This window comes from Buteo buteo, unplaced genomic scaffold (genome assembly GCF_964188355.1).
Source record: "Buteo buteo unplaced genomic scaffold, bButBut1.hap1.1 HAP1_SCAFFOLD_266, whole genome shotgun sequence".
Lineage (NCBI taxonomy): Eukaryota > Metazoa > Chordata > Aves > Accipitriformes > Accipitridae > Buteo > Buteo buteo.
Window position 1 is genome coordinate 32549 of NW_027439430.1, and position 13510 is coordinate 46058.

The 13510-nt window shown below is 50.2% G+C and overlaps 2 long non-coding RNA genes across 2 annotated transcripts; one reads left to right on the forward strand and one right to left on the reverse strand.

The window, feature by feature from the left end:
• Positions 1-79: 79 nt before the first annotated feature.
• LOC142028322 (uncharacterized) lies at positions 80-7627 on the forward strand. Its single transcript, XR_012649533.1, has 3 exons — positions 80-314; positions 1129-1270; positions 7495-7627. It is a non-coding gene; the product is annotated as an uncharacterized LOC142028322 (long non-coding RNA).
• Positions 2812-9261, reverse strand: LOC142028320 (uncharacterized). Its single transcript, XR_012649531.1, has 3 exons — positions 8302-9261; positions 8058-8164; positions 2812-6772 (listed from the first exon to the last, which is right to left on the reverse strand). It is a non-coding gene; the product is annotated as an uncharacterized LOC142028320 (long non-coding RNA).
• Positions 9262-13510: the final 4249 nt, after the last annotated feature.

The following is a 13510-nucleotide window of genomic DNA, read 5'->3' on the forward strand; positions in this document are numbered from 1 at the left end:
AACTACAGCTCCCGGCATGCCCCGGGAGGCAGCCTGCCCTGCTGCCTGACCCCGAGGGGAAGCCGCTTCCGTTTCCGCCCACCCCCACGCCGGCGCAGCCGCAGTTCCCGCCGAGCCCCCAGCGCCGCTCCGGGCAGCTCCGGCGCGCTTTCGCCGACCGGCTCCGGCACGGCGCGGCGCGGCACCCCCCCGCCCGGCTCCGGCTCCGGGCAGCGGCCGCCGCCGCTCCGTGCGTCCCACACGGACCCCGCCGTCCTCCTCGGCGCTTTCCCCGGAACCCGCCGGCCGGCTGCGCAGCCCCGCCACTGGGCCCGGTGAGCACCCTCCCCCCCTGCGCGCGCACGTGGTCCCAGCCGCCCTGTGAGCCCCCCCCCCCCCCCGCGCGCACGTGGTCCCAGCCGCCCTGTGAGCCCCCCCCCCCCCGCGCGCACGTGGTCCCAGCCCCCCTGTGAGCCCCCCCCCCCCCGCGCGCACGTGGTCCCAGCCCCCCTGTGAGCCCCCCCCCCGCGCGCACGTGGTCCTAGCCGCCCTGCGCCCCCCCCCCCGCACGCACTTGCTCCCAGCCCCCCTGTGAGCCCCCCCCCCCGCGCGCACGTGGTCCTAGCCGCCCTGCGCCCCCCCCCCCCCCGCACGCACTTGCTCCCAGCCCCCCTGTGAGCCCCCCCCCCCGCGCGCACGTGGTCCCAGCCGCCCTGTGAGCCCCCAGGGCTCCCCCCCGGCCTCTGCACCGGCGGCCCGCACCTCCCCCGGGCCACCCCCGCCTCCGACGTTCGCCGTCCGAGGGGCGCCCGGCCCCGCTCACCTTCTCCCGAGGGGCAGCCACAGCCCGGCCACCGCTCCGCTCCGCTCCTGCCTCGGCTCCCACCGGCCCCGCCCCGGCCCCTCCCCCGGCAGCCCCCCCTTGCCAGGGAGGGGCCGGCCCCATCAGCCTCACTGCCAGCACCTGCGGCTCCTCCAGCCCCGGCCCGCAGCTGGGGGACCGAAACCCGGAACAAAACTCCTCAACACCCATGGGAAGTTAAGCAGCAGGCACTTCCTTGATTGAATGAAAGGTGGCAAGAGTCATCTCATTTGGAAGGGGTGTTAACTGGGGTCAAAATACAGATTTTAATACCCATCTTATTTTAGGCCTAAGACTTGGCGATTGCCAGGTATCATCTTTTCCATTTACCCGGGTCCACCAGCGAGGCCACAAGGGAGATTTCTTCCAGAGAGAGGAGAGAGTTATTAAGGCTGAAGTCCACGATTTGCCTTTCTCCTTCATGAAAAGGTGAGTGGATCATATATCATCACTAGTCACCCAAACAGTTAACCCTGAACTTTTCACCTGTCCTTTAACACAGTCAACTCCAAGCTAAATGTTTTCCGTTATTAAGAGGGGACCAAAGATCATGTAAAATATTATTATACTTTCTACAAACACATCCCCATCTGAGAGCTTTAGCTACTAGAGAAAGTCGTTGGAGTTTGGGGTCAGAGGAGCTGCAAGTATAAACCTTCATTCAGCTCTGTTTAGGATGTGTGATTTTTCTCTGGTTGTCTAAACCAGTCTAAATTTCCATAGATGGTCCTGACTCTGGGTGGCTCTAACAAGGATCCTGGAACTCCAGGAAATTCTAAACATCGTTTTATATTTTAAATATGATCCCAAGTTCCTTCCTGCACTTGTCTCTACGGTTTTGGCAACTGACAGCCCCAAGGGCTGCCTGTACAAGTTTCTCCCGAAGGGCGAGTAAATTAATTCTTTTGTCCATGAGGTGGATGGTTTGGTAATGTTATAATTCACAACGCTATAATTCCTTCTTTCAAATTAAAAAAAAATAATTGCCTTTTAAATCCATCCCATTTAATTTGCTAAAATGATTCTCATTGTTCTGCATCTTTTCTCAAGTTTTGGTTAAATTCAATGTCAGTATTCTCCACGGAACTAGATTTTCATCTGACTTTGGAATCGGAAGGCAGGCTGTTACTGAGGTTCAATTTTGTGTCTTTACAAAACTTTGAATCAGTTACAAAACTAGATTTTGGGGTTTTTAATCCAAATTACAAAAACGGTTAATATCAAGATTAACACAGCTCAAACAATAATTGTTTCATTTTGTTTATCTCATGTTTGGAACCCCTCAAAAAAAAATACATACACCCTCTAAACACACAAAAAGATTATTGCCCTCGACAATATTCCTAATAGCAACCCCAATATTATAAACTTTACACAGCTGTTTTCCCAAATAGATAACGTGAAACTTACTTATAGATTTTCAGTTTTAAAGGGCCAGTTTCTTTAGACTTCCAATTTCTTGTTGGTGCTTTCTTTATTCTTGAATAATGAAGCCAAGGTTCTTCTCCCAGACCTTTACCGCTCTAAGGGTTGTTAAAATGACTCGATACGGTCCTTTCCACTTCTCAGTGATTTTACATACATTCAATCTCCTGGTCGGAAGGGATGCGCTGCTACGTCCAATTCTAAGGGTCCAGCTGTGGAGACATACTGACAAAGTTCTTGAAAAGAATTGCTTAAAGAAATCATAACACCTTTTAAAAACCTATCTCCAAAGGCACTCAAGATACTCAGAACATAGGACTCTTGATATGGTCTTTCATAAAACATTTCATAATGACTTAAATTTTCTTTCTCTTCTGGCTATACTCTGATTCTTAACAGAGCCATGGGTAATGCTTTAACCCATGTGAGGAGTGAGGTTTCCTGACAAATTTTACTCGACTGTTGCTTAAGGGTATAGTTCATTCCCTCTCTCTCTCTCTCACCCCACCCCCCCTCCCCCCCCCCCCCCCCCCTTGCTTGTGGTCTATATGGGGTGTGATAGTCTCAATCTATAGATAATACTTTGCTCAACTTGTCTCCTAATCTTTGCTATAAAATGAGGGCCATTGTCAGATGACATTCTTACAGGCACCCCACATTTTGGTATTATCTCTTTGAGCAAGACTTTGAGTACTTCCCTTGCTTTGTTGGCGCGACAAGGGAAAGCCTCGGGCCACCCAGTAAAGATATCAACTAAAACTAGGGTAGATCCTTCTTTTCAAGGCAATTCTATAAAGTCAATTTGCTAATATTCTCCTAAAAAATTTCCTTATTTCATAATCCCAAAGATGATCTTATTACTGATTCGGGGACATTTTTATATATAAATTTCACATCCGCTTCCAATTGTTTAAACAATCTTTGTCGTATTTCACTTTCTGTTCCCCGATATACTTTGTGATGTTCAGCTCGGGCAATTTCTCTTATTATTGTGGGTGGGACTATTATTTGACCTGTCGGTGTTACAGCCTATCCTGTTTCATTTTGTTAGCCTGCAATCTAATAATTAATTCTTCATCTTTTTCGTTATAATTTGGAGTTTCTTTAGGCAATTTTATACTTTTCTCTGGAACTAGTGCTAGGATGCCTTCTTCCGCAGCCTCTTTAGCGGCTTTATCAGCCAGTCGGTTACCTGCGTTCGGACCGGTCTTACCTAACTGATGTGCTTTACAGTGCATTATCGTGACTGCTGTTGGTATTTGAATGGTTTCTAACAATTTCCGTATTTGTTCTGCGTGCTGAATGGTGGTTCCTTGCGCGGATAACAGTCCTCTTTCTCTCCGTATCGCTCCATGCGCGCGTACTACTCCAAAAGCATACTTTGAGTCTGTCCAAGTGTTGACTCGCTTTCCTTGACTTAGTTCCAGAGCTCGAATAAGAGCTATCAATTCAGCCTTTTGGGCAGATATCGTCGAAGGCAAAGTTGGCAACGCAATTACCTCCTCAGTAGTTATTGTCTATCTTGATAAATGTTTTTCTTCACAGATGGAACCGCTTCCGTCGGCATATAGTTCCCAATCTGTTTCTTCTAGCGGCGCATCTCAGAGGTCCAGTCAGCTGGAGTAAACTCTTTCGATTGCCTGCAAGCAGTCACGTTCCAGTTCTCCTTTAACTTGATCGGTTGTTGAAAACGCAACAGGGTTAACGGTGGTAGTAGTGTTTAGGTAAACATCATCTTGTTCCAGCAACACCACTTGGTATTTCAGCATCCTGCTAGGGGATACCCAATGCCCCCCTCTCTGTTTTAGCACAACAGTTATCATATGGGAAACGTACAGTAATCCTTTGTCCTCTAATCCTTTGTCCTCAGGTGAACTTACGAGCTTCCTGGATCAGTAGCACAGTTGCAGCGACGGCTCTCGGACGACCAGAGCATCCCGGACTCACATTACCTAGTCGCTTCGAGAAGTAGGTCACAGCTCGCCCACTTGGCCCTACATATTGGGCCAGGATACCCAGAGCTATACCTCTTCTTTCACGAGCAAAAAGTTCAAGCGTCTTTGTGAGATCTGGCAGGCCTAGGGCTGGCACCCCTATTACAGCCTGTTTCAATTCTTGGAAAGTAGCTTGCTCGGCATCGGTCCAATCCATCGTTTGAGGTTTTGAGCTGCTCCTATAAAGGTCGGGCCAGCAAGCCACAATTTATAATCTACAGGTGACACCACTCGACCATTCCCGGAAACGCTCGTCATTAATTTTTTTCGTCTTAGGTTCGGGGAGACGACAAATTGCCTCTTTTCTCTCAGTTCCCAATTGTCTCTGTCCTTTTAGGATTTTAAAACTCATTTACGTAAGTTTCTTCTTTCTGGGTTATTTGGGGTTTTTTCTGTTGACACTCGATATCCACCGATTCCCCAAAAGTTCAAAAAGTTAATAGTTAGCTTTGTGCATTGTTCTTCCGTCTCAGCTACAATTAACAGATCATCCATATATTTCAGCAAGGTTTCTTGATTATTTTCTTTCTTCCAAATCTCTAATTCTCGTGCCAATTGATTTCCAAAAATGGTAAGACTATTCTTAAAGCCTTGAGGCAAGACTGTCCACGTATATTGTGTTTTTCTCCCAGTCTCAGGATTTTCCCATTCCAAAGCAAAAACCTCTTGACTACCGGGATCCAAGGGAATACGGAAAAAGGCATCTTTTCGGTCTAACACTGTGAACCATTCTTGTTTCTCCGTTAGGGTTGCTAACAAAGTATAAGGATTTGCTACTACCGGATGAATATCTTGTACTATTTGATTTATTGCTCTGAGGAGGTCTTGAACTAATCTACCATCTTTTTCATTAGCCTTTTAACAGGCAAGATCGGGGTGTTATATCTGGATTCACATTCTATTAACAATTTGTATCTTAAAAACGTTTGTATTACCATTGCTAACCCTTTCCGACTTTCCGGTTTTAGGGGGTATTGTTTAATTCTTACCGGATTCGATCCTGGCTTTAAATCAACTCTCACAGGTTCTGCTTTTTGGATTTACCGGGAACTTCCCAGTCCAGACAACTGGAATTACAGCATTAGACTTTGCCTGGTATAATCTTCTGCTTTCGGTAACCATCCTGTTAACAACAAAGCCACTGCTTCGATACGTTTAGTTTCTGGAATCGAAGTTTTAATCTCTCCATTTTTTAATTTAACTTCTGCCTCTAAGTTCTCAAATAGATCTCTCCTTAACAGGGTTTTAGGAGAATCTGGCACATACAAAAACTGCTGAGTGACCCATTGCTTTCCTAATTTCATTGTTAAAGATTTAAAGAAGGGTCTAGTTTCTCGTTCACTTGTTGCACCGACACCGCCAATTTCTTCAAAACTTAACTCTCCCTCTAAGGTATTTAAAACTGAAAAGGTGACTCTAGTGTCAATTCAAATTCAGTGTTCTGTTCTCCCGGTTTAGCTGTAACCAGAGGTTCTGCTGGGAGACTCCCCTCCGGTCCCCGTCAGATACGTTCACTTAAAAAGAACAAACCTACATATGGCACCTTATTCCAGTTACTCTCTCTCCTACAAAACAACAGCAATTGCAATATAGTATTGTAACTCAAAGTTCTGTTTGTTTACCATTTTTCCTGCAATTCACCCCAATGTGCCAATAAACGTCCCAACGGTGATGGTTTTGGTAACTTTTCATCAGCAGTTCCATTTCCTGCATTCTTATTCTTAAACAATTTTGCTAATGCCTTTATACTTCTATACATTCAAATACCAAATACCAAACAAATGCAAATGACAATTGTCCCAAATAATACACAAAGTCCAACCCAGGAATAGCTTTCGCTTATGACTTACGGGCAGACGCCTAGGCTTCCACTGCAGACGGGTACCCTCCAAGCCCCAACCCTGCGAAGCTTTCGCCGCGCCTCACGGGCAGGCTTTCCAAACAAATTCCAAAGAAGCGGCGCCTTACCTTTTTTTCCAGGGAACGCTGCGAGGAGCTTTGCGAGTCGAGGGTGACGGTTCTCCCCGAGAATACCTCGGTGCCGGCCGGAGTTCGATCGACACTCGATCTCGTCCAGTCTCACTCGCAAGGTCCCATCTGGGTCGCCAAAACCGTTCCCGAAATCCGGAATAAAACTCCTTAACGCCAACCTGAAGTTAAGAAGCGGGCACTTTGTTTATCGCAGCGCTGGGGACACGGGGGATCGCTCCTCCAAAGGCGTGTCCCGCTTAGTATCAAAATCCATCAGTTTTTACAGACTTTTCCTGTCAGGTCATTGTTACCTAAGCTCCTTCCGTAGAAATGCATACTATGCTCGTTCTTAAATTTAACCTTTATAATGATCGGTCCTTTGATTATATAACCTTATCAATATTCTTATTTAAAAACAAACAAGCATTGGTCAGTTACACTTAGCTCTGCTGACTGGCATCTTCGATCCTCAAATCGAGATGGGAAGGGTAAGGGGGTTTCCAAGCAGCAAACTGGCGTCCACGACGGTTTCCTTAGTTTCCTGAAACAGAAGGTAGAAGAACCAGTAACTTCCTGGTGAGGTTTCTAGGGTTAGCTCTTTCAAACTTTAACAATATTAAGGTTCCTAGAGTCATGCGTAACGCAGCTCCTAAAGTTTCTATGGCTACGTTTCGAACTTAACGATCCTATACGTTATGCTTCACAATTTTACTTCTTAATCAAACCTAACTCTTCTATGTGATTAAATTTTGATTTCTTTACCGGAATATTTGCAACAGCTGGAGCCCAGCAGGAACAGGGGGGGACACGGCCCGACCCCCCCAGCGCCTCACCTCCTCCTCCCCTGGGCTCCCTCACGGCCCCTCCACTCGTGCAAAGGGAGCGCAAACGCAGCCCGGAGGGCAAAGGGGACGGGCGGCCAGCGTTTATTCAGTCAGTCGCGTGCCTATCGAGTCCTGCCAGCGAGTCTGCTCCGGGGCTTGGGGCGCCCCCCGGCGCTCCCTCTGCCCCTCGGGCACCTCTGATAGCCTATTTCCATACATTCTGTATGGCCCGTCTAAATATGGGGATGGTTTTAATATTTTGTACCAGCTGTGGAAACTGGTTTGCTGCTAGGTGACTGCAAAAGTGAGATTTGGTAAATAATTATTAGAAATCTTATACTAACACTACGATTGAAACAATAGACAAAAGTATAGCCAAGCAATTAACTAGCAGAGGTAGGTACTCCTAAGTTTTGCAGTTCTTTGCTCTTATGACTAGATGTTCCTGTACGCTGGATGAGAACAATGCTGAAACTGACCACGTGTGATTGAACCTGCGTTAAGCTTCAAGATCAAAGAACAAGGACAAGAATAAAGACTTCGAGGACAGCCAGCAAGAACTTCAAATGGGTCGGTGGTTGCAAAAGCAGCCCTTCGTCTCAAATGGATCCTTCATTGCACGTGATCGGACGTAGGCAGTACTATGATAATTGGTTGCCATCGTTTTTATGTATATGTATTCTAATCTGATTAACATGCAATTAGTTATTCTGTATAACCTGTTTGTGCTAAAGCTGTGGCATGCACGCTAGGTGGAACTATCCCCCGTGCATCCAGCGCTGCAATGAAGAATGCCTGCTTTCTAAAACTCCAAAACGAGTCTTGGGGAGTTTCTTCGACTGGCTTTTCAGTATCAGGGGCACAAGGGAGGAAAGGGGAAAAAAAAAAAAAAAAAAAAAAAAAAAAGGCAGCAGTGCGGGAAAGAGAGGGGACCAGGGGAGGGGCAGGGAGGGACCAGAACGCGGAAGAGGGGAGACAGGGCCCCGAGGGCCCGGGGCTGACCACAGCTCTTGGCACTGCCAGGAGAATTTGCCAGTTCAGACGCTTCTTTCTGCTCCTCTCCCGCTCCCCTCCTCTTCTGTAACTCCGGCGGCGCGGCCGTCCTCCCCCTAGGAGAACACGCGTCTCATAGGTCTTGCAAGACGAGGCCTCCTAGGCACGGAGCCTCGCTCGCTCGCACACTACGTGGCCGTACCGCACCGTCGGTGCCGCATCCGGACCCTGCGGTGCACCTCGGCGGTCTGACCTGCTGCGGACTACGAAGAGGGATCCTTCCGCACGCGGAGAGGCAGGCTCTCTCTTGCCTGCAGCGGGAGGCAGCTGCCGGCCGGCCAGCCTTCCATTTCTTCTTCTCTAACCTTTCTCTGGCCTCTCCAGCTTCAGCCGCAGCAGCTCCTGCCCGCAGCCGGTAAGCGCCCCGCCTGTCCCTTCGTGCTCCCGCGCCGCGAGGAGAGGGAGGCCGGGCAGAGACAGCCCGTGCGAGCTTTCCTTGCCGGCGGCGTTTCCTTACCGGGAGGAAGCAACGAGCGCGGCGGCCCCTCCCGCCGGTGCCGCATTGCCGTTACCGTCGGACGGCACGTGCAGGACCGGGGCAGCCCCGCGCACTCGCAGCCTCCGAGCTGCAGTACCGAACATTGGTCGCGGGGTGGCAGCGGCGAGCGCTTGGCACAACGCGCCAGCGCGCATGGGCGGCACCCCAGCTGCAGTACCGAAGTCTGTTCAACAGGTGGCGGAAGAGAGCGCTGGCGAAACGCGCCGCCACCGCGCGTGCACGGCTCCGCGCTGCCGTACCGCGTTTCGGTTGCTAGGCAACAGCAGGAGGGCGGCAAAAGGCGCCACCGCGCATGCGCGGCTCCCGACCGCCAGGGCCGCGTTTTGGTTGCCAGGCAACAGCAGGAGCGCCGTAAACCGCGCCGCCGCGCATGCGCGGTTGCCGAGGCGTCCTGTCGCGTTTTGGTTGCCAGGCAACAGCGGCGAGCGCCGTAAAAGCCGCAGCGCGCATGCGCCCGTGCCGAGCTGCCGTAACGCGTTTGGGTTGCTAGGCAACAGGAGCGGGCCGTAAACCGCACCGCCGCGCATGCGCGATAGCCCAGGCGTCGTGTCGCGCCTCGGTTGCCAGGCAACAGGGGCCAGCACCGTAAAAGCCGAACCACGCATGCGCGGTTGCCGAGCAGCCGTAAAGCGCTTTGGCTGCTAGGCAACAGCAGGAGCGCCGTAAACCGCGCCACCGCGCATGCGCGATTGCCGAGGCGTCTTGTCGCGCCCCGGCTGCCAGGCAACAGGGGCAAGCGCCGTAAAAGCCGAACCACGCATGCGCGGTTGCCGAGCAGCCGTAAAGAGCCTCCGCTGCCCGGCAACAGCTGGAGCCCACCCACGCACGCCACCGCGCGTGCGCCCCTCCCCAACGCCACTTCCCACCTTCGGTCACCGGGCAGCAGCCTCCGCATCCCCGTAACGATCCTCTTCGGCGCATCAGCTGGATGAGGGATGACTGACAGCTCAGACCAGGAGAGACCAGACACAGGCGGCAACTACTTACTGGGGGCACAGGGTTTACGTTGCCCTGCCCTTTCCCCACTCGCAGCCCGGGCAGTCATCTTCATGGCCTCCGTTCCAAAAAGCACCTGAGTGGCTGGAGCGTTTACAGCAGTCAAGTGCAAAGAACAGACCATTCGGGTGGTCGCTTCTGCCCCTGCCCTCCCCACCCCATTATCTAGAGAGGAGAAGCAGCACAGGGAACCTGCAAATGGGGGGGGGAAGGGGGGGGGTGTCCCCTGGAGCAAGCCCCAGGGACTGCTGTATCCCTCTGCATGTGGCATCAGGGTTGCGGGAGTGACAGCAGCCAGTCAACAGATGCTGGCGAGAGATTTAAAAAAAAAAAATAACGCCTGGTTCCGGTGACAGCCTGAAGGCAGGCCACAAGAGACCCAAAGCTGCTCTGTGCCAGAGGGGCAGCTCTGTCCAGCAGGAAACGCCGCGTCCCAGCGCACCAGATGCCAGCGGCCCACCTGCAAGCGAGCGATACCCTGGCGACCCTGGGGCTCGGTTGGGGTGGGCGCACCTTTCCTCACCTCTGAGCCATCAGAACTCTGCTCTCCCAATCCTGCACGCACGCAAGGCTTCTTGTGCGGGGCTCGTCTCTTATCGAAGAGACGCTGCACGGTGTTACTTACCGCCCCGCCCTCTGGCGTGCAAAGGAATCAGCCGTGAAGCAGGGATAGCAAAGAGGCCTGTCGGGATATTAGTAGTCCTCAGCAGATGACCGTAGAGCCCTCGAGGTTCCATCTTTGCTCCCTACAGGAGCGTGGCTCCGCACTCCTTGCCGCTCCCGCCGGCAAGCGACACAATTGCCCTTTGCTGCCTGCAACGCGCAGTACCTGCACGGCCCCAGTACTGCCGCTTAGAGAGCGAGAGGCGCTCGCTATAAAGCGGCAATGAAGAACAAGGACGGCCCGTCAAGATGGCAGGACGAACATAGAGAGCCTCCAGCATTAGCCAGGCAGGGCTTGCAACTCACCTTGTGTCGTGGTTTAACGCCAGCCAGCAACAAAGCCCCACGCGACCGCTCACTCGCTCCCCCGCCCCCAGTGGGACGGGGAGACAATCGGAAGGGCGAAAGTGAGAAAACTCGTGGCTTGAAACGAAAACAGTCTAATCATTTAAAAGAAACAACAACAACAACAACTTGTACGGAAAAGAAGAAAAAAAATGACAGAGAATGGGGTGCAGGCAGCATGCCAGGGGTCTGGAGCCTGACGGATGATGGGGAGCGGGGGGTGGAATATGGAGGAGGGAAAGGAAGCGGGGGGGGGGGGGGGGGGGGCGGGGATGGGACAGGAGATAGAAGAGCAGGGGATGCGGGGGGAAACAACTCGCGTGGGTTAAAAACTCGCATGGGTGAAGGGGGCGGGCTGGAGCAGCAGGGGGCATATATGGGGGAGAAACACACGCCGGGGAGAGGGTAGGTGAGGGTACAGAGGTGCATGGGGGGACACGGGGGGGGGATGACCTACCCCAGGGAGTCCACCCAGGATGATCCACAGCAGGTAACTCACCTGGGATAACCCGCAACAGAGCATCCACACCAGATCATCCACACTGGGAGGACCCCCAGCAACGCCCCTCAAACTGCTTGTGCTTCACCCCCAATCTTCCCCAAACTGGGGAGTTTTTTGCTTTTTCAAAATACTCAGTTTGGGGTGTGTTTCAGTGCTTTTCCACAACATAAAAAGGGGTGATCTTTCAGTTGTGGGTTTGTGCATGAAAATGGGGTGGGTTTTTTGCTTTCCAGCTGCACCAATCCAGGCGGATTTGGCTTTCCCAGGAGTCCCAAAGTCATTTGGTTTTTTTCCCTTTGCAGACCCAGAATCAGGGGGTTTGGGGTTGTCCTGGTTTCAGCTGGAATAAAGTTCATTTTCTTCCGAGTAGCTGGTACAGGGCCATTTTGGATTTAGGGTGAGAATAACGTTGACAACACCCCGATGCTGTAGTTGTTGCTAAGCAGTGTTTATACTAAGTCAGGGACCTTCCATCTCCTCATACCGCCCTGCCAGCAGAGGCTGGGGGCGCACAAGAAGAGTCGCTGAGCTAAAGCAGGATTCCAGGTAAACAGGTCAGCTCGAAATACACCACCTCCTTTAAAAGTTAAGAGCGATTGGAACACTTAAAATCAGCATTTAGGCTAATCGATACCATTTTGAACACCTTCTTAGCATACAAGTAAACACTCTTGCCGGTGTTGGAAAACGTCTCCTCCCTTCCTTACAGCACCGCTGCAGGGAGATAACCCTGGGAGGCTGCGGGATGAGGTCATACGCAATCAGAATCTACGCTTACGGATCCACCACAACAGCTACAGCCCTTGCGCTGCTGCTGCTGCTGCTTTGCATCTTGCTTGTTTGGTGAATAAAGCTGAAAGTGAAGTGGAAAACTACAAAGAGCAAAATGAAAAATAAAGAATAAATCTCAATCATTCACTTTACGCTAAAAAGGCGTGCCCATGTTTATATACGTCCAATAAAAATACTTATACTGTAAAAGTATTTGATTTTCCTTTTCCATTACCTTAACTTGCACAGCTCTGAATACATACCATTAAATTATCTCTCTCCAAAGTACACATTTATAATGGGACTAGGGGTTTTTGTGCGTGTTACAGAACGCGGAGGGACACCTGGCCAGCTGGGCTGCCCAAGAGAGGCGCTACTGAACTGCCAGGGAAACGCACCATTGAAAGCCAGACAGAAAGAAAGTACTTCAGAGCACTCCGTCAAAACATCAGGAAAAAAAACCCATAACATCCAGTTGCCTCTCTTTTTAAACGTTTAGAAAAATACCTAACTGCTTACATACACCTAACAAATCATATACTACAGCTATTTGGCAGTTACAGTTTAAACAATGCAAGTCAATTTGTAAAATCCCCAGTGCTGCAATACCTCAGACTACCAAAAAGGACTGGCAGGTTTCCTAATGCTTTTGGCAGTACTGAAGCATGCAGAGCAACACGTTTTCATGTTATCTCGACTGTTACAACTGAGAAACCAAAGACCAGTGATGCCATCAACTTTAGGAAGATGGGCTGTGCTTGGGTCTTTGGAAGGAAACTGACTTTTTTTTTTTTTGTCTTTTTTTAAAAGAGAGTGAAAAGTCTCGTTACTGATGACTTCTACTGTCAAGTCGATCACCTCTGAAGATCCACTCTGATGGGAAGTTCCTAAAACAAAATTTCTTTGAGAGAGAAAGACTTCCATTTTGGAAAATCTCTTTCCAACTGATGTCAAAATTACACACTGTAGGTTAAAGGAAAAAATACATTACTGAAGCAGTAACTCATCAAAAACACCTCAGGACTCACTGTCACTAGTTACAAGGCTGCTAATGCTTCCTGGGAAAGCCTGGAAAACACACAGATGCGATGCCCGTTTTGTCCTGTTTTGTCCACGTCTCTTCTTTGACCTTGATTGCTTTTAGTACAGATGCTAATTATCTCCGTAACGTTTTTGAGTACTACTAGAAGATATTTAAAAAAAAATCATTGACTGTAAAAGCATAAAGGTTTTATCATGAAAACAAAGTCTGTTTCTTCTGAACAGCTGAACTCTTACGAACAGTTTCTTCCCTCTTTTAGGACAAAATTATTTTCACAGTATCATTTACTAGCAAGCACACAGCAACAGAAGATTATGCTTTCAGGAAGAGAAAATAAACTGCGGGAAGTAAACTTTGTATAGGTGTAACATGCTCCAGAACAGAACTTATTTTTAGTATTTGCGTTAAAATATTTCATGTAAAAAAAAGTAGAAGGAGAGTTGGCACACTCTCAACATTAAAGTCCGTACCGCAAGTACCTTTGGAAAAATGCAGACACACATCGTAGGCGTACCTTGTACTTGCAGGCCACTACGGAATCTTTCCATCCGTCTCGTACCGTCACGGCAGAAGAAAGGGCAACC